The sequence below is a fragment of the Delphinus delphis genome, chromosome 4 (assembly GCF_949987515.2).
Source record: "Delphinus delphis chromosome 4, mDelDel1.2, whole genome shotgun sequence".
NCBI classification, from domain to species: Eukaryota; Metazoa; Chordata; class Mammalia; order Artiodactyla; family Delphinidae; genus Delphinus; species Delphinus delphis.
Genome location: NC_082686.1, coordinates 29307709 through 29331910, shown reverse-complemented (window position 1 = coordinate 29331910; position 24202 = coordinate 29307709). Strand labels below are relative to the sequence as shown.

Here is a 24202-nt window from a genome sequence, read left to right as displayed (position 1 = left end):
ATTTTAAGAGATCAGTTTTGTTTCTATGTATGAAATATAGTAGAATAATGATGAGGACAGGATAATAGAGTAGGTAAGAAAAGATCTGGATCTGGCTACACTGAACATTAGAAAAAAAATAAGTGGAAAGATTCTAGATACATTTGGAACCAAAGTATTTTTTAAATGAACACTGGATTGGATATCATAGGAATAGAGAGGGGGGACACAAAAATGACCCATAAGTTCATGGCTTAATTATCCAAATGGTTGGTGGTGACATTTACCAGGATATGTTTCTTCTGAATTATCCATGTGCTATTGTCAAGTGAGGCATGGACTCTCAGAAGAAAGGTCTGGGCCAGACTCTACAACTAGAAATCACTAGCTCTTAAGTATAGAAAGGGTGTTTAGTGCTTAGGGAGGGTGTGTGTAGAGAGAGAAGAGTGATTAGGATGGAGCCCAAAGAAAAATCAATATTTAAATGCTAGATGGGGGAATAGAATTTAAAAATTGTCCTATTAATAGTGGAGAAATTAAGCTCAGGATATTTGCAAGACAGTGCTAAAGATGAACCATAACACCTAAAATTAAAAATGTGGGAACTGACGACAGGGGAGTAGTGATGGATTGCGAGGGAATGGCAAAAGCTGTGGCCTAGGGTGAGTGTCAGGGAAGATGAAGAATTGTAGAAATGATGATACGTGAGCAAATGAGCCAGGAGAGGAATGATGTCCAGAAGGTGGGATATTTGCCATCAAGATCTTGGTGGTACATTTACTGTCAACGATCTCAGATTTGACCACGAGAGGGGTAACTGAAGTGGAAGGGAAAACAAGCAATGGAGATAAGGATGTCAAGAAACAGAGAAAACATAGGATTTTGATGGTCCTTCCTTGTGGATGTTGAAGTCACTGAAAATGACAAGATGACCTGGCTGAAGACGATTTAAGCGAGGATCTAAAGCCTTATATAAATGACAAGAGTGACCAGGAGGTCTGCTGATGTCAACAATACAAAAAGAGCATGGCTACTATTTCCAAAGTGTTTGCATTTCAAAAGAAGAGTATGATTTGCAAGGGGGAGATAAAATAGCAATCTGGAAGTTGTAATAGAGAGCAAGAATAGCTTCTGGTTGAAAGGTATGTGGAGGATGAGAAAAAGACAAGTTTCAATTTATGGAGACTACAGAAAAGTCTTCTTTGGCGTCAACCAAGTTTCATTTTAAGAGAATTAAAAAGGCAAATAGCAAGAGTCATTTTTACAGTTTTCAGTAGCTTAGTAAATAGTACTATATAAAATTAAGACTTAACAGAAAGGTATAGCAAAATTCCAATGGCACAGAATCCTCTTCAAAATCTCCCAAACCATATAATTCTTTATTCTTCCAAACTGCTCCTGGTACTACAAAATTTGCTTCTTCTTATTCAAGGAACAGTATTAGTCCATTAAAATACACATACACACTCAAGTGTGCATACATGTCTTATCCATCTGTAGATCATTTTTGAAGCTATATTCAAAGTAAAGGGACTTCCCTGGTGGCACAGTGGTTAAGAATCGGCCTGCCAATGCAGGGGACACGGGTTCGATTCCTAGTCCAGGAAGATCCCACATGCTGCGGAGCACAACTACTGAGCCTGTGCTCTAGAGCCCGTGCACCACAACTACTGAAGCCCGTGCGCCTAGAGCCCGTGCTCTGCAACACGAGAAGCCACCACAATGAGAAGCCCGCGCACCGGCATGAAGAGTAGCCCCTGCTCACTGCAACTACAGAAAACCCACACGCAGCAACAAAGACCCAACGCAGCCAAAAATAAATAAATAAATAAAAATAAACAAAGTAAATAAATCATTCCATAACCTACAAGCATGGAGATTTTGAGAAACTGGAACTTGTCTTTTATAAAAGAAGTTAGACTTGAGTACAAGAAAAAAGATAAAGAGCCCAACTTTGGAAGCTGACTCAGCTTAGTCATCCCTGTGCCACTGGCATGGCATCAAGAAGTAACACGGGGGGGCTCTCAGAGCCTTTTAAAGGAAGTGGAAGTCACCTATCTAAGGGATTCAACTCTAGATTACCTGGCCAAGATATAGCATCTGGATGAGAGTTCACTGACTCAAATTTTGTGAAGATGAAGCAGATACTTGTTAAAATAAGAGATCTATTTGGGGAGACATAGGCGGGCATAGGTTTTGTACTACTGGATAAGTGTATACTTGCTTTCTACAAAAATAGGTTGCCGTTTTTTCCTAGACAGAGCTAACTTACCAAAAAAAACACATGAAACTAGCAAAAAGCTATGCTATATATGGTATATATATTTACATATTTTATATACCATAAATGTATAATCATATGATATGTATATATTTCATATATAAAATACACACACACACGTGTGTGTATTGGAATTTGCTGTAGATCTTCGGCAAAGATCATTACACTATCTTCTTTTAACTACAGACTGCAAACAAGGCAAACAAATATATAGCATTTTATTTCAGGGCAAGTTACAATAAGTGGAAAAATTAGAAGATGTCAATCAATGTAGTATGCCCTTTGCTTTCTATGATTTTGAGTTTCTACAGTTTGAAAGTCTGAGTATTTGATTTCTGTTATACGTAGCCATCTTGGCATTTGGGAAACTCCACAAGACACTTTGTTCATGTGGATTTGGAAAAGGGAAGAGAAAAACAATACTTTGTTTTGCTCTGTATTCTATGTGCAACATACATTTTGTTCTACCTGCTAGTGTTAGCTTGTGATTACCCATGACTCTGTGGAAGGGGTAGTCTGATGAGCAATAGTCTTAAAGTTAAGAAACCTGGCAGGCTCTTAATTGTGTAAATGACCTTGCAACAGTTATTTCATCAAATATTAATCCTCTTTAGCAGTAAACTGAAGGGGATGGATTTGTCCCACAGGTTACATTTATATTGATTTCAATAGACTTATCCTGCTAAACAGTAAATTTAATAATGCAGAACGTCTTCTAAACTTCACTATTCCACAAGACTCCTATTTTCTTTCCCAACTTCAGGAAACGCAGAGGAGTAAAAACGGATGCCCTTCTAATGCAGGGGGAAATACTTGAACCAATAAGTTATGTATAATTCACTATTTAAACATATCAAAATCAAGCAGTTCCATAAAGTTATAAGCTCATTAGAGGGCCTTGATATGGACTGTGGAAAGAAGGTGATCCTCTCTTTTCATTCCTATCTTCCAGGTGCCTCCAACGCCCTAAAGTTTTCTTTACACTCAAAAATTAGAATCTTACCTGCGAGAGCTTACACAAACGAGAAATCAGGATAATTTCTCAATAAAAGTGCTAGAGAATAATAAATGCATTTCTGGTCAAAGCACTAGGATTCTGGAAATAACCATTTTCCTAATGAGGCACAGGAATTGTGACCATAAAAAGTTAGTGTATAATAACTGCCAAGTTCAATTCAGCTTCATTTTAAGGGCCTTCTACTATTAGGGCCAAGTATAATGACTCAGATTAATGAATTTAAAAATTGCTTTAAAATGTTTGATGGAGACCTTTGAAGTCATGATCTGAGATTTATCACTGTTACTTTTATTAAATTCAATTTGCTGCCAAGATTTAATCAGATTATTCGGATACCTGAAACTGTAGAACATACGATTCCTTATAAACACCTTAAAAACTTTGAAATGGCTCAAACCTAGAAGATGCGCTTTTTCGTAATAATGCACTAGAGTGAATGTACTTTATTTAACAGTGGTTTAGAGAGGGTTTTAGCAAAGGAAACTTGGGAAATTAGGGAACAATTTTTTTAAAAAACCTTCCAGAGGGAGTTAAGTTACTGAAAAATAATTTCAATTTATGAATCTGATAGCATTAATCAGAAAATAAAAAGTAATTGTAAAACTCTATGGAAAGTAATTTTTGTTATAAAGTTGTATTAATAATTTCAACCAGATACCTTCCATATTACAGGAGTATTTTACGAATTTAACTTCTTGGCTATCAAAGCCTCTATTCCCTGGATGAACTCCACACAGACTTAATGATCAACACATGTCAGATTTGTTCTCCGGTTTCCTATGAGCAGTTTACAAAAGATTTAAAAAAACACAAAAAACATCAAACCCAAAGGTACACTATATTTGAAAACTTTCATCAAAAGGAACACTTTGAGTTTTAAGAAAATATGACTAGTTTAGTGACCAATTATCTAGTTAGAGATCCTGAATGAAATCAACCTTTCATAATGTTATTTGCTTTTAATACTGTTGCTCTGGAGAAATGTCAAGTGTCACCAATTTTTCAACTTTGCTCCTCCAAAAAAGTTTCCCTATCACTATCGTCACACTTTTCATCTGTTTCCACTAGACTATGTCTGCATAACTTAACATAATGTCCCATACATAAATGGTTGGTGATATATTACTAGAAAGGATAACAGAAATTGGATTACCAACAGCATATCCTAGTGCCTAATATTCTGGTCTTCAATTCAAATAACTCAAGTTGCTTTCACAACTCTAACCATCTTTGAGAGTACTGGTCCAATGGTCCTGAATCGTGGCACTCTAAAATTAAAATTATTAGTAATAGTGCCAGAAAGATTATGGGTTACCAAATACAACCTTTGATACAACATCTATGCCTCATAAAATTGGACAACACTTCTATGACTTTATTAGTCTTCAAATGACACCGCGTTTTAACCCTACATAGTCTTTGTATATATCATCTTTCATAAATAGTTCATCTCTACAGTTCTCATTATTCTGATATGAAGGACTTAAGAAAATTAATTTTCATTTATTTCCTTGAATGTCCAACTCAATTCAATACACCATCTACAGCCAAAAAAAAAAAAAAATGTGATTTCTAGTTTTGTATTCCTGCTGGAACCACAAACTCAGTGGTTTAAAATGACAACACAAATTTATTTTCGTAAAGTTCTGGTGGTCAGAGTCCAAAATGGGTCTCACTGGGCTAAAACCAAATCATTCTCAGGACTATATGTTTTTGTTGTTATTGTTCTTCTGGAGGCTCTAGGGGAGAATCATTCTAAAGGTCAAGTGTATTCCTTGGATGCCAACCCCTGCCTCCATGTACAAAGCTGATCGCTCCAACCTCTGCTGCAGAGAGTCTATCTCCTTCTATGGTCTTCTATAGTCTGTCTCCTTCTATGGTCTCCTTCTATGGTCTTCTATGGTCTATCTCCTTCTATGGTCTCCTTCTATGGTCTTTCAGCCTGACTCTCATGAGATCCCTTGTGCTTACATTAGCCCACACAGATAAATCAGGATCATCTCCCCATTCTAAGGTCAGATTATTAGAACTTTCCATTAATTCCATCTGCAACCCTAACTCCTCCTTGCCATGTAACATAACTTATTCACAGGTTCTGGGTATTAGAATGTGTACATCTTTGGAAGGCTATTATTCTACCCACCACACTAAAAAATTAGGGCAAGATAAAATTATGTATAATGCACTACTAATTCTGGCAACGAAATAATACATTTTATGAAGATCTCTATCACAAACTATTTTTAAATGTTTTAGCTTGTAGATTATTGATTAAAGTTTTGGCATATTCTAGAAAAAAAATCTCATGTCCTTGATGTTAACTCATTACACACAGCAGATGGTCTTTTTAAAATAAAAAAGGAATATGCAAGGCTGCCTGGACAATAGAAAAGGAACTATAGTTGCTATGCCTCAAGAGGGCTGATTTCTGTAGGTTATGCCCGTCAGTATGCACACATGCCAAATTCCTTCCTGTCAGGATGCTATTTCCCCAAGCTTACCAAATGCCTTCACTCTCATCACTATTTACATTGAGTCTTTTTCAGGCTTACCTTCATTCGTTTCTTTTCCTCAGCTTCTCCTTATTTGTCTCCTCTGAACTCGATTTTATTTCTTATGTATTCCACGTGCTCACACACTTGATTATACTCTGCTTTACAACATTCTCTAGTTTTATGCACAAAATTTTTTCCCCACAGAAGTTGCTTCCTCTGCAGGACTTACCACCTTAGTACACAGTGGTAATATCACTGGATTAGGCTCTGTCTCCAGCCTAGAACTTAGTATTTTCTGATTTCTACTCTAAATTAAACTTCACAGTTAAGCAAAGCCCCATTTGAGGGAATAGTAGGGTTTCTGCCCCTAAAAGTCTGTAATGTGCAGAAACGCATTTAGGAACGTAATTGACTTTTATGTACAGAAGCCAGATGCGTTTCATGCCTATGCGTGCTTAGGGAAGCAAGTTCATCTCATATATCACAATAAGCATCTGTTCCACTAAATTCCACTGCCGGATACTCCTCACGCTTAGGCAGCAAAACACTTAAGGAAATAAGAGCTCTTTCCAATAAAAAGGTATGTCAGAAAGCTTTGTTTAAAAAAAAGAATCTTCCTTTATCAGTTAAGCCCAGAGGACAAAATATTAAACACAATAACAAATCATTACTGAAATATAGTTTCTGATAAAGCATTTTGGCCCTTACTCTCTATAAAATTTGTAGAAAATGATATGTGAGTGTATATTTGAAAGGCTGCTTTCAACAACAAAGGGTGTATTCTGACGTTTGAACATACCTTTGAAAATGCAGAAGTTTAAAAGAAGAGAAAAACTATATGACTATGAACCTGCAAATAGTTTCCTACATATATTTATAACATGAATAAATTCATACTATAATGTTGTTAAAATATTACAAATATCTCCATATAAATGATTTTCTCTATTGTTTTCTGCATTTTGTTTGTGAACAACAGAAGTTCTAATACATTTACAGTTCATATGAGGCTCTCGATGCTTCCTGCCAATGCACCTTGCCTTTTTTTCTACTGGACTACTAATCTTTTCTTACTGATTTGTTGGAACTATTTATATGTCAAATAAATTGCAATTAATTTTTCCTGATTTGGCATTTGCTTTCTATACCTACTTATAGTGTCTTTTGAAATATAAAAGTTTTCTATTTTAACAAAGTCCAATTCATCACTCTGTTCCTTATTGTTTCTGTCATTGGTCGGGGCTGTACTTAGGAAAGTAAATTTTCCCCTAATATTATAAATGATATTTGCTTCTAGGGTTTTTTCTTTATATTTTGAAGAGTTTACTTGACAATTACCCTGGAAGTAATTTTTGTGAATGGTTCATTATACCTTTTTGCGACTAAGAAACACATATAGCTAATTACTTCAACACTGTTTTATGATTTTTTAAAATAATTTCCCAGCAATCTGAAAGGCTGCCTTTATCATATATAGCATTTTACATTTATTGAATCATTTAAGTTCAAGCATAACTGACTTACTTCTCTGCCACTATTCCCCAAGGGATGGATGGAGGAACTGCTTTCTTGTAATTTAAGTGGGTGACATAACATGGTTTAAATAACATCTGAACTACACAGAAACTTTAATTCCTGGCTCTGAACTGTGTTTCAGCTTGACCACTCTTTTGTCCTGCACATTTGCTTTTAAGGGTAGGACCTTAATTTTGTTTATGGCTATATTTCCACTACTTAAATTTGTGCTGGGTACTGAATAGGTGCTCAAAAACATTTGTTTAATGGTTACACTGATAGATATCTGATTTTTCATTGCATTGGTGCTACCATGCAGTAAATGTTTTTTTTAAATTAATTAGTTTATTTATTTATTTTTGGCTGCGTTGGGTCTTCGTTGCTGCGTGCAGGCTTTCTTTTAGTTGCGGCGCGTGGGCTTCTCACTGTGGTGGTTTCTCTTGTTGTGGAGCACGGGCTCTAGGTGCGTGGGCTTCAGTAGTTGTGGCACACGGGCTTCAGTTGTTGTGGCACATGGACTCAGTGGCTTGCGGGCTCTAGAGCACAGGCTCAGCAGTTATGGCACACAGGCTTAGTTGCTCCGCAGCTTGTGGGGATCTTCCCAGACCAGGGCTCGAACCTGTGTCTCCTGCATTGGCAGGTGGATCCTTAACCACTGTACCACCAGGGAAGCCCCACGGTAAACAATTTTAACTGGCTTTTCTCTGTCAAGGATAAAACATTCATTCACACAGTTTTGCACATGCACACTTTATAGTGTCACACTGCTTTCAAAATATCCACAAGGATTATATGATATTTGTTGATCTCAGAGGTCTAATCACAAAGAAAACCATAAATCTGAGGCAAAAAGAATATGAAAGATCAAATTACCAAATAAAAATTTCTCCTTGTTTTCTTTAGTTCGTTGCTAAAAAAAAAGTGAGAAAAGTAATAGAAATAAAAATGAAAGTGTACAATATGCGTGTATATCACATATGCTCATTTTCATGATGCATATATATATATACAGATGAGTATGAATATATATGCTAAATAATATACCATCTTTTTTGCATTTATAATACACACATATATGTATACACATATAAAACAAATACAAATGATTTATATAATAATTTCAGTTCTATTCATTTTCTCAGCTAAAAAACAAAGAGAATTTAAAACAAAATGAATTATTCATTTGCAAGTGTTTTTAACCATTATTTCCCATCTTATGTCCACTTTTATGGCTCCTTATATTGCCATTTTGTGACTATCATGCCATAATTTATACATATTTGAAACAGTCACCTTAAGAAATCCACCCTTTGGCTAAGATCTCTAAGATTGATTTTGTGTACAAACACACACTCGACAAAGAAAGGTCAATTGTAAAAATATACACACATAACAAAAAGATTTAGCAAAAACTCCGAGTAAAATTATCTGTACATTTTTTCTGTCAATAAAATGAATATAGTAGATTTCTTGGTAGTAAACATGTTTCCCTTCTGCTTGCTTCCATCTAAACTGCCACATTGGTTCTCTGATACTTCACCACAGTAAATACAGAATGACCCAAAAAATAAAAAATAAATCAGTGAGTTCCAAGAATGTATTTTTTTACAGCTCAAATAATCTAAAGTTGTCAGTCAGTATGATACAGCAAGGTGAAAAAGGATGAAAACTGAAGTTCTCAAAGCCAGTGAATAATAATGACGATGCTGTATTCCATGCATCCATCACCATTACCACAAAACTTTGATAACTGTATTGCCAAATATTTCACATACAGCCTTAATGGTGATTAATAGACGTGCCGTATTACTGAAACTGAGACTCTGTAGATAAGTGATATCCAAAAGCACTTTGAAAATTTATTTCTATATCTGGAAATACTGCTTGTCAATATTACCTATGCAAATCTTGATTTTATTTACCTAATATTTAGTAAATACAGTCTTACTGAACAATTTTCAGATTTGCCAAATGTAGCATGTGAAATTACTGTGTGATTTTATAAGAGAGATCTAAAACAAATCTGATTATAAAAATGTTCCAGTAGTGGCAACAAAAGTACCTTGCAATGTTGTTATTTTCTCCCTAATCCTCAGCAGCACCACCCATTCTTCTCTTTAGAGAACTGACGTATAATCTAAATCAAGTTCTGCACACATGCCCTCAGCAAGGGCCCTCTCATCTTGCCTTCCTATGAGAAGGCAGTTTAAGAGGCCCTGTACATAGGAATTCTAGGGCCACCACTGAAAAGCACATACTTGTTGCAAGTATTTAAATGCCTCACTTTGCAAATTTAGAGCTCACAGTACTGAAAAAAATGAATCCAATTTAAAAACATTGTTGTATAGAACACTGCAAACTCTGTGAAATAAGTTACACAAGGATTAGATGACTCTTCATTCCAGCCTATCTGATCATGTTTTCTCCTTATTTTTTTCTCATAGCCACAACTAACAACAGATTCACTGTTACATTTCATTAATTGATTATTCCACAATAAATTATCTCAACAGCATTTCTGATGCCCCTGCTATTTTGCTTCTATATAACTCTGTACTTTTGAATGAGTCAGGTTTGTTTTGAAAAGCCCTGACTACTATTCTTGGAAAAGCCATCATTTCTTCTGTAAGCTTTATAATAGCAAACGTCCATTAGGTCTGGTAATCAAACTGAAGAGAAAACTAATCATATTATTTTAATATCAATTAATAATAACATCATTTACCATCCTCAAATCTAGTGCTATGGATAAGTTGTCCACCCGAGACAGCTGGTTGCATGAGCAACACAAGGAAGGCAGCCAGCAGTCTTATACCCACAGCGAGACACGTCCACACACACTTGCTGCCACAGCCAAAGTAATGCCATATGTCCTCAGTGATGTGGGTGGACGAAAGTAACAGCTAGCCTGCTAAAGAGGGCCATATGTACAAGCAACCTATCACGCCATCCTCTTTACTTACGGTTGCTGAAAACTCAGCCGAAGTTCTTGCTTAGATAAATAGCATGGCTGGAGAAGATGCCTCCGCAGTAGTAGAAAAAGACCATTTATTGTACAACTACTATATCTCTGGGCATGGAAGCTAAAAATATGCTTGTGCATTACTCTTCTTATTAAGACTTACTTAACCATCAGCAGAGTTCCTTAGTCAAATCTTGACTTCCCTCAATAATGCATTTGCATGTACATGCAAAAGGATAGATGTGCGGTCCCCTATCAAAAATGACCATTCATAATCATCCTTGTTTAACTCCATGTTATACAAACTTCTCTTTTATTTTTGCCTGGGTCTCCATAAAAATTCATTGTTTCTTTGACATTAAAAATATTAAAGACAGCGAAAAACACTTTAAAACTTAAGAGTATTTGAACTAGTTTCTGGAAAGCAAGGAGAGAGCTATAAGGCAAAACTGTATTCTACATACATTACCTTTTACAAAGTAAAAAATAAACATGGATTTTGGATGATTATAATAGCTTTGTGTCTAAACAAGGGTTTCCTTTGGAGTTTCCACAACTGCAAAGACCATTCAGCTATTGTACTGATAATACAATTTATAGTTTTAAGGTCATTCTTAATACTGTGATCAGATAATTTATTTTTCTTTTAATGGCTTCTTTTGACAAATGAGGGAGCTTTTAGAAAGGACAATGCTCCCTGCACAACAACCAGTAAAGCATGTCACATCCATTTACACATAATTTTAAGAAAAATGAAAGACAAATTTGTGAGGCAGCAAGAATTCATTTGCATTAAATTAATGTGAACAGGCCATTTCAAGTTCCCTTTGGCAACAATGGTAGGGGGGAAAAATAAATCCATCTCATGCAACAGTCCTCTTCTGGGTTACAGAAAAGATTTGAAAGCTAACATGACCATCATTAAATTTCTCCTGGAAGTCTACAATTAGTATATATAACTCATGAGGTAAACTATTCACACACACATTTAGGAAGAGCACCAATTATTATGGAACCACTGTCCGACATCCCCTTGAAAATTATGTCCTGCCAAGTTTTAAAAGAGAACCAAGCTTTCCATGGATTCTTTTATGGATTTGGCTTTGTACACAAGAGCTAAACGTCATATAAGTAAGAACCATCATAGACACTGCCCTATGTAATTTAAACCTAAGTAATCCAGATGTTGCCCTTGATAGACTATGGATTTAATTAATAGTTTTGACCCTAGAAGTGCAAATAATTCCACCTACATTTTACTAACACTAGATTTAATAATTTAAACGGTGTTTAATTGATTAGCATCTTTGTTAGGAAAAGTCTCCATCAATATCTCCTAAAGGATTTTTAAAAAATCCCAAATGCACATTGCTTTTTCCATGGGGAAGCAAGAACATGATTTTCAGGGTCTCAGAGCACAAAAATACTATTCCCATTTGTGGTTGCTGGATAATAGCCTCCCAAAGCTGTTCTTCTCCTAATCCCCAGACTCTGTGAATGTATTATCTTACATAATCAAAGAGAATGTGCAGATGTGACTGAGTTAAGTACACTGAGATGGGAAAATTATCCTGGATCATCAGGTGATCCCAACGTAATCACAAGAGTTCTTGCAAGAGGGATGGAAGAGAATTCAGAGTTGAGAGGAAGATGCAATGTAGAGACAGAAACAAAAATAGGAGAAATGCACCTTGAAAATGCAGGAAGGGGCCATAAACCAATGAATTCAGATGGCCACTAGAAGCAGAAAAAGGCAAGAAAAGGAATTCTCCCTTCGAAGCCTCCAGAACAAACCAGCCCTGTAGACATCTTGACTTCAGCCCAGTGCAACTGATTTTGGAACTCTGACCTCCAAACTATAAGACCATAAATTTGTGCTGTTTTAAGTCATTAAGTTTGTGGTAATTTCTTAGATCAGCAGTAGGAAACTAATACACCAGTATAATAAGCAAAGGAACGAAAATGAAAGAGTGATGAATTTGAGAGATCCTGGAAAAAAATGGGGTATTAAACTCAGTAACAGGATTTATCTTGGTAACTGTATTATATATTACTTGTCTATATGAGCCACATTATTGATATCATTATCATGACCATGCAGTCAATATGAATACACCAGTATGTCTAACTTAGAGATGAAATTTTTCTGTTTCAGCCTTTTTTTAATCCCATACAGAAAGCCTTGAGCAACGCTATATCTGATGAAGCTAGTATCTTCACTTAAGAATCTTCCTATTTAGCAGATAAGTTACATCCAAAATTAAATCCTATTAAGCCAGTCTGGGAACAATACCTAGAAGATTCAAACATTACTTTCCAAGAACACCACCTACGCGTGAGTGTGTGATGTTACCTCTGCCAACATAATCAAAGTTAATTTGAGAGATTTTCAGAGCAATATTAGAAACATTGTGTGCATTTTTTCCTCTTGTTAAAAACAAATCATTGCCCAACTCTCCATTATACTTATGTTAATAGGATGAAGTCCACACATGAATTTTGCTACCACAAATAGAAAACCACTTAAACAGAAAAATCTCACTTATTGCTGAAAGAATGACAGTACAAAACTGTCAAGGGTGGGAAGGAGTAAATGCTGTATGGGATAAATATTTCCCTTTTCTTATCAAAACTGGTCCCGAGACCTAGCATGCTTCTCTTCAAAAGCTTAAGCACAGTAAAAGTTATAAAAATACTTTCTTCAACTCTTCTAGAGCTTAATGATTACAGAACATCAGAAAAGAAGCAGGAGATGGGAATGTCTTGTACAAGACTGACAAGGAGTTTGAAAAGAGAAATATGAAACTGGAAAATATGTAGAATATCTCCACAGCAATATGTGAACGGGCAGGAAAAATACTTACTGAATGTCTACCACGTGCTTAGTCTCTTACATAAATGATTCTATTGAATCTCTTTAATATACTAATGAAAACTCTACAAAACAGGCATTTTATTCAGTTTATAGATAAAGAAAGGAGAGTACAGAAAGGAAACTTGATCAATGTCACACAACTAATAAAAGGCAGAACTAGGGTAAATATCACGGCATTAATAAAACTGGCAGTCTCAGCCTAATTGGACCTGGAACTACACTAAGAAGCAAAACATGAACAAAGAATCTATAAGTTAGATACTATTTATCTCCCTGTTTCATAGAAGAAGCAACTGAGGGGAAGAGAGGCTACATCATCTGTTTCAAGCTCACACGGCTAGCAAGAGACAATTTCAAATCCAGGTGCGTAAGATATTTTATTACTCCAAGATACATATGCATTATTTCCAGGATTAGCTGAGATAATTCTTGCTAACCCTAAGTGAATGTCTGACACTTGATAAGTGTGTTATAATTTAACCTTATTATTATTTAGTACGGGAATTATTAAACTACTTCATTTGTCTTCTGCAATTTCACTGCTCGTTCATATCACAGTTCTCCAAGAAAAACTAAGTTCAACATATGTATCCTTTTTGGTTGCAAATTTTGGAGCTCAAGTAATAAATGGCACATCACACTAAACTGCTAGTTTAGTTCAGAATTTTAAAAAAAGGAAATTCTTCACTCGGTAAAAAAACAATTGGGTTGTTCCGTTTCCATACCTTCAGTACAGCTCATTAATTGTATATCTGTATAAAAAAGCATAATTTTCTGTAATTCTTCCTATGCTTAAATAATACATTTAAAGATTTGATTCAACAAATCAGAATAACCCATGAATTATACATGACAAAAATTTTTGTTCAGTGACTTTTTTTCTTTGCTATAATGCTGCCCATTTTCAGAATTAAAAACTTGCGTTAAAGTCAACATCCTAAGACCAATTTCTCCACCTTCTCTTATTAGTCGTGAATAAAAGATGTTTGTCCAAAGTTACCCTGACATTGAAACAACTGCAATGAATACTGTGGTTGCCAACCATGTCCACTGTTCATATGTCTCCGTATTTTTCTGCATTAAATGTCCCATAATATTCCCTTATGCCATCAGTGTCACCACAAAGGGCAATCAGGGATGAAGTTCACAATGAATGTATATATACTAAAATTTAAGATGTTCAATCATCTTCCTGGTATCTCATGCCTCCTCTGAACTATTCATGTTAACATGAGCAACCAAGTGCTGAACATGGCCCTTACAGGAAAGCAAAATCCAAAATTCCATTCACACCACTGCAAATTTTTAACCAGTTTCTTGACCCAATGTGCATCACATATGTGAAATAAAGAATTCACTTTCATAAGTGAATGTTCATTATACTCCTATAACAAGATCTGTCCCTACTCTACCCACACCTCCTCAGCACTCACTATTCTCATGCATATGGGTCAAACAATGTAAAGGATAAGCAGTGACTCTGCCCAAAGGCTTTCTTGCATCTCCAGAGCTATCTCAGCTTGTGCATATGGTTTTCCAGAAATTCTAGGCCATTAATGCCCCCCCAACCCCATTCCTAGAGCAGCCCTTAATCAATGATGGGAAATTATGGAAAGAAACTACCCCATCCCCTCGACCCGTACATACTCTGCACTGTCTCCCATATTTCCCCAACAGGATCGAGTCCCATTGCTCATCTTATTTCCAACTCCCTATATTGCACAGAAACGACTAGAAGTTGACTAGGCATTTTACTGCAATGTGTATGCAAATCTCTCTTGATCAAGAATGTCTGTAGATGAATATTTCTGGGTAAACATGTACAATGGTCCTCATTCTTTCCTGAGGGATAAAATGATGTATCTCTTCTTATCCTCCTCTGTCCTCCCTTCCTTGCTCAGCTGTCTATCTGAAAAAATTGCAAAGGAAGAGAAATAAGGCTTTGATCAGCACTCTCAAGAGGACCCCTTCTCTCAGAAAGGTTAAAACTACGGGAAGCCTCACACACACCCTGTTGAGCTGCTCTGTAGGTTCTGAGAGAAGAGGAGATGTTGAGATTTGATAAAAATCATTTAAGCCATCCTTTTAGTGCCAGAACCTGAAGGGAACTGGTCAGATGGTCAGGAGTCATAGAACTTATTATCCAGATTCATTCAAGAACACCTGAGTGATGCGTATACATGGACTCCTGCAATCAGATGTAAAGTTGCATACCACACCTTTAGTTCCCAAATTCAGCGATTAATGCTATGTGTGTAACATGGAGAAAGAATTTCAAAGTATATGAGACTCCAAGAAGTTCTCTGTCTAGTATTCACTGCTCCAGCTCATTTTCTTCTCATATGCCTACACTGTCTGCTGAGCGTGCACACACACACACACACACACACACACACACACACACAACACCTCCTCGGGGCAGAAAATCGCAAACTGTCTTTGAAACTCAAATGGACTCTTCAAGGGCCAACGTACAGCAGAGTTTTACCACTTAAGCATGAAAAGGAAAAAGCTGAATCAAGGTTATAGGTTTTTTCACTCCCACAAGAGCTATAATGAGCTTCCTTTGAACCAGACTATATCAGACATTGAAGCACTCATGATATATACAGCATGGGAAAATTTTTATGAATGTGGTCACATATTAAAATATAAAACCATTCAGTTCCTAACCCTCCTCTTCTCATGAATCCTATATTATACATACACTATCTGCCGTGTTCTCAAGGAATCTTAGAGACTGTTCATTGTCAAGCCTGGCAGTTTACTCTGAAAGCAGCTGTAGTTTCAAATACACACTAAGAAGTTTTAAAATGCATCTAAATGTGGACAGTCTTCTATCTGCATTATAAGCCATAAATTACTCCCAAGAACATCCTTAGTATAATATTGAGTTTGCCTTTCAATCTACTCTTATTAAGGAGGACACAACTGTTAGGAGTTAAGTAATTGTTTGACGGTGAGGAGAGTATAACTCGGCACAATTATATTAAAGTATCTTTTATATAAAAAAGTGAAACTAGTCTGAATAAATAACCAGAAAAATAACGAGAAACATTTTAAGGTATTTCACATAAGTCATACTCATATATCACTATTACAAAAGTCCCAACCAAAAGCAGCTGTGCATTTTTTGGGAAAAAGAACTGAATTTTAAGTTGAATAACTGAGTCTTAAATTCCTGATTTATAACATAATCATTATAGAAATTTAGGAAAATTAATCCCACTATGTCACAGTTTCTTCACCTGAAAAATGGAGCTAACATTACTGTTCTCTCTAAACTCTACAAGATATTAGAAATGGAATATATGTGAAGGAACCTGGCTTACAGCTGTAGACATCAAGAAAAATTTGTTAAACCCAGGTTGATGTTAAACTAAAAGAAGAGCAAAGTAAAATATTATATTTTAATTACCAAAACTTGAGATGCATGTGTCTCAATGTGAAAAACCAGTAAGCTCTCTTTCAAGTATAAAATGACACTGGGCCCTTGTAGAGAGTTTAGTAAATATCTGAAAGATATTTAAATTTCATCCACAAATTTGGGTTCTAATATTTACTTGCTAAATTTATAATTTGTATACTTCACTACTATTAAAATGTACAGTAGCCCATATGACTAATTGTATGCCCACCAATTCTACTAAAAAGTATCCAGTGAGGTCCATGGAGTAAGTACTGAATCCAAAAACAAAAATAGCTACCCCAACTACCTAAAAGCAAACATTCAGAACACTCTTGTGACCATGAGGATTATAAACTAGTGCTCCTAATAAGAAAGTAACTTCTAAACCAAATAAACTCATAACACATTTTAGGGATTTTGCTGCTCACATACACACACACATATTAGATTTTTTAAAATGAAGCAAACGTGCAAAAAATTAAGAAGTTCTGTGGGAAGTGTTCTTAATTTCATACCCACAATTTCTTCATCAATCCCTTTCCCCAAAGTCCTTCCATGAAAATAAACTTGCTCTCCTCTTAATGTGAACTCATCGCTTTTCCCATTTATTTGCAGAATGAGAAATATATTACCTGTCAGTCCGACACTTAAAAGTTGTGCTGTTAAAGAAATCCAAAATGGTAATAACTTTGGAACAAAGGATGAAGAGGAGATGAGTGAATCAACATGGCTTTTAAGCTAAGTTGCCATCACACTTCAGAGCCTGTCTAGACAGCCTTAAGTTCCCTGTCTTTTAAGAAGCTTACGGAGGGTACAGAGCAAAAGAACCTCCGGTTACTCGAGAGGTTTACCCTCTGGGAAAAATCAGGGGAAAAGAAATACCACTCCCCACTTAGAGGGCAAGGTTTCCCTGTCCCCTTGTGTACTCAGACTCCCTAACTCCACACCTCTGAAATGCTTTGACTTGGCTTAGAAAACTGGGCATGAGCTAAAAAGAAGGCAGACAGAAGGACAAAATGGGCTGCCAGGAAAACAAATGACTGTCTAGAAAGCTTACATACAACGCGTGCATTTGGGGACATTTTTTAAAGCCCAGTCACTTCAGGTGAATTCCTTCCAAATCCCCCCATCCTTGCCGCGAGGATCACAACCCCCCACCCCTCACTGCCTATCCTTTCACCATCAGCCTGTGTGGCCAATGCCGAGACCAGAATGCCTGTGACTTTGTGAAATACTGCAAAGCCGCCAGCGCTTGAAAAGCGGCAAAACCTCAACAATTCCAAGCCTGTAGCTCTAGACCTTTCAGTACATCCCTCTGCTTAACTCACCTGGAGTCAGGTCTAGCCGGCAGCCTCCGCCCAGAGGAACTGGGAAGCAAGCCGGGAAGCTCAGCAGCGTTTGCCTGAATAATGAGGGCAGCGGAGCTGAGCACCTACCCCCGGACCTGCTGCTTTGGTTGCTCCCGGTTTTCTTCCACTCCCCACCGAGTCCTCCTTCCTTTTCTCTCTTCTTTCCTCCCCCGTCTGCCGCTACTGCACTCCCTCTTCCGAGCAGCGGCGCAGAAAAGCGGAGTCCTCCCGCCTCCCTCCTCCAGACGCACGAGCTGTCCGTGGTGCTAATCAGGAGGCTCCCAGCTCCTCCCGGGCAGGCAGGCGGTGCGCAAGTCCCCCGCGCCTGACACTGCAATCCCAGGAGCAGAGCTGCAGATATGCCTTGCGCCACCGGAGGAATGGGCTGGAGGAGGCGACCAGCTGCACCCCATAGCATCTAACATCCCCTTGTCGGTTTAAACGATCAATAACCTCAGACTTCTTCCTAAACATATCCAGTAATTCACATATGCCAAAAAGTAAATGAGTGGTTTGAGGACATATGTGTACTAGCATTATTCTTTGTACAGAGATAGTAACTTGGCTAGAGTCTGGGACTAAAAGTCCAAGGAGTGGTTATTTTGACCCATTTGGAGTGTGCTTGGGGATTTCTAACCCAAACTAGCAATCTACTAGTCATGATAACATAGATTCCTACAGAAAGGCAACCAATACTTATTAAATATCAGGCTCTTTATTTAATAACCTCATTTCCCTCCAAGATAATCTTTACTACAATTCTGTGAAGCAGTATAAGCAACTCTATTTTGTATTTTAAGAATTAGAGAGGTGTAATCTATCTGCTCAAGGAAGGTCACAGAGATTCAGGGAATTCCCTGATGGTCCAGTGGTTAGGACTCAGGCCTGGGTTTGATCCACAAGTCACGTGGCAGGGCCAAAAAAAAAAAGTCATAGAGATTCTAAGTTTCTGAGCCTAAATAATAACTGAAGTTTTATGTCCCACAATCCACACCTTGTGTACAATGTTTTGTAGCATCTTAGATGACACTGTGCAAACCAAAAAAGATAATAGAACTATCAACAAATACACACCAGGAGCCTGCTGAATTTCCAGAATCATGGTGAGACTTGTGAGCAGTCAAGTGCTCCAAGTAACAACAGTTCAGATGCATGCTAACCATGGGGATTACTTATGAAAGACCAACAGTCAGAATTAGGAAAGGCAAATAATATTCAGGATCTCTAGAATCAATTTTCAGTCACATGTGAGTTGAACTTCACACTTGGAAAAAAAAGGCCAGATTACTGGCTCTTCCAAGAAGCCTAAAATGGGTATACGCTTTTTGCAATGGAAGAAAGCGCAGTAAACCAACATACTTGTTTCGCATTAAGAGAATGCAATTACTAATTAATATTAAATTTTAAGAAAACTATCAGCAGTCATTCATTTCAGCTAAACTTATATGAAAAATTCATTATCCATTCAAGCTTCCAGCATATTAAATAGCATTGAAAATTAAATTTACTTAGACCTACAGAAATATAAATAGTTAATAAAGTAAATAATTCAATTGACTTCTTTACCAACATATCATTATGTATTCCTTCCTAAGGCAAAGGATAAGATTCCTCCTGTGGTATGAAATACTATAATATGGGTGTTATATTTTTCTTTGTAGAGATGGAAGGAAATATTAAGTACAAGAAGTACAGTCAGATTTCCTGTAACCAAATTCATCCTGATTATTCATTCTATGCTCCACTACAGAAATTATTCAAAGTGGTCTTTATTTCTCCTTACTTTCAAGGCAATTCAGGAATAAAAAGATATGTTATTGGTTCACAGGAGGTGAGCAATTTTAAAGCACCTACATCAATGCCAATCGCTAATTAACTAATTAAGAGTAAATTATGCTTATAAACAATCATAAAGGACTCTGGTCAAGGTATGACTAATTGTATTCTTTTTTTTATATATTACTAGTACACCTAATTGAAATGCAAAGATAATATGTACACTTACATTTTTCTCCTACCTAAAGTATTTATTTGGGCATAATGATATCATACCTATCCTGCGATACTCAGTGCGCACGTACCCATAAATCTTTCTGATTTGTCTATCCAACGTAAGTACTTTCCCCCTTTGAACGTTAACAACACTCTACTTATTCATTCTTTGCAATGCTTACCCTCAACTTTTTACAGTTCTGTCCACATATAAGCAATGAGCATTGTTTAAATAAGAAAATTTTTAATAAAATGGGTTGAATTGACAGAAGATTTAAGCTAAATATTCAGATACATGCAAAAGCCTTCAGTATTTTTTTCTTAAGATCTTATGTGTGTATATTTCATCTGTTCAAGTAGACTGAAAGCTTCTAACGGACAGGGATTTTGCCTGCAAATTTTATGTTTTTCACACATTATCAATCTAAAGCCCTGGACCAGAGTTGAAAGCAAAGCATTTGATTAAACTTAATTTAATCATTCCTTAATTTATTCAAAAAATATGTACTTATACTAATTTTGTCTAAACCTTGCGTAAGATGTGGGATGTATCAATACAATGGTGTTCAAACTTGATATGTCTTTGATCTCATGGAATTTACAGTGTAGCAATGAAGAGTAATGAACAAATAATAATAAATTTATACATTCTTGCTGAATAAATGAAAAGTCTATCTGAACTCCTTGGCCAAAGCCATAACATTAAAGCAAAAGAGGGCTTCCCCGGTGGCGCAGTGGTCGAGAGTCCGCCTGCTGATGCAGGGGACAGGGGTTCGTGCCCTGGTCCGGGAAGATCCCACATGCCGCAGAGCGGCTGGGCCCATGAGCCATGGCCGCTGAGCCCGCGCGTCTGGAGCCTGTGCTCCGCAACAGGAGAGGCCACAACAGTGAGAGGCCCGCGTACTACCAAAAAAAAAAAAAAAAGCAAAAGAGCTGCCTGCCTGAAAACACTAAAAGTAACTGCCAAGAGGGATTCTCTGTTGAAACAATACATCTCATTATGGAAATAACGAGAAAAATTAGTAACTGTGCAAATGACAGCATACACACATCTTTGTGGTTTCTGACCTTTTAGCTTCCTCAAAGGCAAGACCACAAACCTTTCAACACTGTGGACAGTATTAATCTTGGCACAGAGTATAACATTTTTTTCACATACTTTTTCCACAAACTTCATTCTGTTTTTCTCTAAAATGGTTTTAACTTTTAGCTGAATCTAATGGATTTGCTGGTGAAAATATTTTGCACTGAACAACTGTCTATGAGTCATTCTCAAGCTCTAGCTCATTTATCTGATGCCTTTTTGCTTTTAGCTTACAACGATAAAATTCCTTTTCTACTTTAATTTATTTATTTATTTTTGTGGTACGCAGGCCTCTCACTGTTGTGGACTCTCCCGTTGCAGAGCACAGGCTCCGGACGCGCAGGCTCAGTGGCCATGGCTCACGCGCCCAGCCGCTCTGCGGCATGTGGGATCTTCCCGGACCGGGGCACGAACCCATGTCCCCTGCATCAGCAGGCGGACTCTCGACCACTGCGCCACCAGGGAAGCCCTTTTTCTACTTTTATTGATAACCATCACATAGTAACACACGCATCCACACTGGATGGGATTTAAACTTGCAAGTGTTTACTTTTAAATCAGAAAAGGGAAGTTAAAGGGAAATAGAGGAAAAGATGTTTGGAAGAATATCCAAGGGGCTATCACAGCAATTCAGATCAGAATATTTTGTTGGTAGTGGTGTTGTGTTTTCTTTTACTGAGGTACAATTGACATATAACATCATGTTAGTTTCATATATACAACACAATGATTCAATATTTATATTCATTGAATATATATTGTGTACATGTATGTAAGTGATCATCACCATAAGTCTAGTTAACATCCATCACCATACACATTTTTTCCTTGCAATGAAGAACTTTTTAACATTTACTCTTAGCAACTTTTCAATTATACAATACAGTATTATAAACTACAGTCACCATGCTATGCATTACATCTCTATGACTTATTGGTTTTATAACTGGAAGTTTGTACCTTTTGGCTCCCTTCACCCATTTTGCTTTTTGATCTTTTTCAAATATTAAAGAAAGGATTGACAGCCAGGCCCTAGGATGGCTAAGGCACCTCACACCTGATCATTTTTTATGACCAAAATTGTCTCCTAAAATGGCTTTAATTTTTAAAATGTCACAATTTTATTTGTGTATAGGTATTCATGACGTGGAGTTAGGGAAGGGAGTATAAACTAGTAAGCAGTTAGAAGAAAAAAAAATTCACAAAAATCAAAAAGGTTCTGAAAGAGGAAAAGACAACCTACCTGGCATTTTTAAAAGCTCGTAGTTCATAATTCTATACATTGTCTATAGGCTTAAAGCATAGCATAAAAATAAAGATAGTAGATAAATCAGTGAAGAATGTCTACTGGATCTAACCCTTAAAGTTTCCCATATGTCTTTTTTTTCAATAAAAGAGACATGCATTTACACCTCAGAAAATAAAATGTATTTTTTGGATAAAACACATAGGAGAAAGAGGAATATACTTCAGTACTACAAAAGTGAGCTGTCCCTAGAACATAGCATGGCTTACCATCTTCTTCACTCACAGGCAAAAATTTTCACTGCTGGAGTCATGCCTTTGAATGTGGCGGGAGGTTGATACTAAAATCAAATTTATTTGGCAGAGGAGTAAATAAATCTTTAGGCCATTAAATCACTCACTAAAATTTAGTATGCATTTATATATTTATCAATTTACTTTATATGACAAAGACGTTTTACTTTATATGACAAAGACGTTCGAGAGTCTGCTATGCACAAGCAAATGTGGAGTCATCTTATAAAAAAGGTTACTTAGAGAAATGAGAGGCAAGCTGTGATGGGGAGAATGAAAAGGTGAGAGCAAAGGGGAATTCACAAAGAATCGGCAAGGAGTATTAGGATTTTAGAGGGGATAAACAAACCTGGCGAGGGCTGACATTTTAGAAACCTGAGTTAATTTAATGACTCTGATTCTCCGTTTCCTCATCTGTAAAATGAGGAAAATAATGATAATCACTTTCTAGCTCGTTGTGAGGATTAATTAATCTCCACAAATAAAACACACAGAATACTTTCTGATACATAGTATACACTAATCATTTACTATTAGTATATGAAGAAACTGAGAACTTCCAGAAATAGTAAGACAAGGTAACTTAAAGGCAAGATATAAGGGAGCCTCAAAGTTCACCTCGACAATTAGCTGAGGGCTGCCCGGAAAAGACAGCCAAATTAATGTGACAAATAGATGCTGTTTTAGGGTCATTCCCCCCTACTCTGACCTCCTCTAGCCCTTTGCTTAGATGTTTTATTGTACTTTTCAGCTTCTCTCTTGAATTATGGTTATTTATGTAAAATCTTTCAGATTCCTATAAAAATAAGCTTGCAATGGGATTCTTAAGGAGCTCTGTCAAATTCCTCTTTCTATCACCTACAGCAAGTAATCCAAAGGTAGTAACCCAATGTTTACTGAATGAATAAACATAGGAAGATTATCTGAATATTTCTCTTTGCTGATTTTTAGTCTGAATTATACCATTAGTGGTGAGAGACAAATGCTAAATGGTGAGGACATACAGATCAGTATTTTCACCTGTAATTTCATTTTATGTGAGAAACACATACTTCCACTTCTAAGGCAATCGTGACGTTCTATATATGGAGATTTGCTAATGCACAAAGTGTGGTCTGTGGACCAATAGCATCAGCATCCCCTGGAGCTTCTCGGAAACCACACCTACTGAACCAGGATTCGCATTTTGACAAGACCCAAATGATTCATATACACATTTAAACATCAGAAGCACCGTTTTATAATTCCCTTCATTTCCAAATTGCATGGTCAAGGGAAGAATATATCATAATTGTGAAAATAATAATGGCAATATTAACAAAAATGTAACTAACACTTTGTAATCTTATAAACCTTATGATCTCCTTCTTCCAAACACTAAGTGGAGTCTTTTATATAATACTTGTTATAATTCTATGAAGTTGCCATTCATAGCCTCCACTAAACTGAGATTCACAAATTTTAAGTAACTTCCCTAAGGTCACAGAGCTAGTGAATCAGACAAGGTTTTTAAACTCTGGCTACGTCCGTCACTCCAGAGCTGAAGCTCTGTTTACCCCATGGTTAATACATTTGCTTCCACCTTCCATTTCCTGACTGTGGTTCCCTTTCTATTTCATTAACTTTATTTACACATGACCGATTTTTTAAGTGTCTCCAATAATTTTTGGAACACAGTGTATAACAGATTAATAAGGGGAATAC

The 24202-nt window shown here is 36.6% G+C and overlaps 1 long non-coding RNA gene across 1 annotated transcript in view; it reads right to left on the bottom strand.

Moving 5' to 3' along the window:
* Positions 1-17998, bottom strand: part of LOC132424013 (uncharacterized) — a 67362-nt gene extending 49364 nt beyond the window's left edge. The window contains exon 1 of the long non-coding RNA XR_009519156.1: positions 17863-17998. This is a non-coding gene — a long non-coding RNA (uncharacterized lncRNA). The remainder of the gene's footprint in view (positions 1-17862) is intronic.
* Between the last annotated feature and the right edge of the window lie 6204 nt (positions 17999-24202).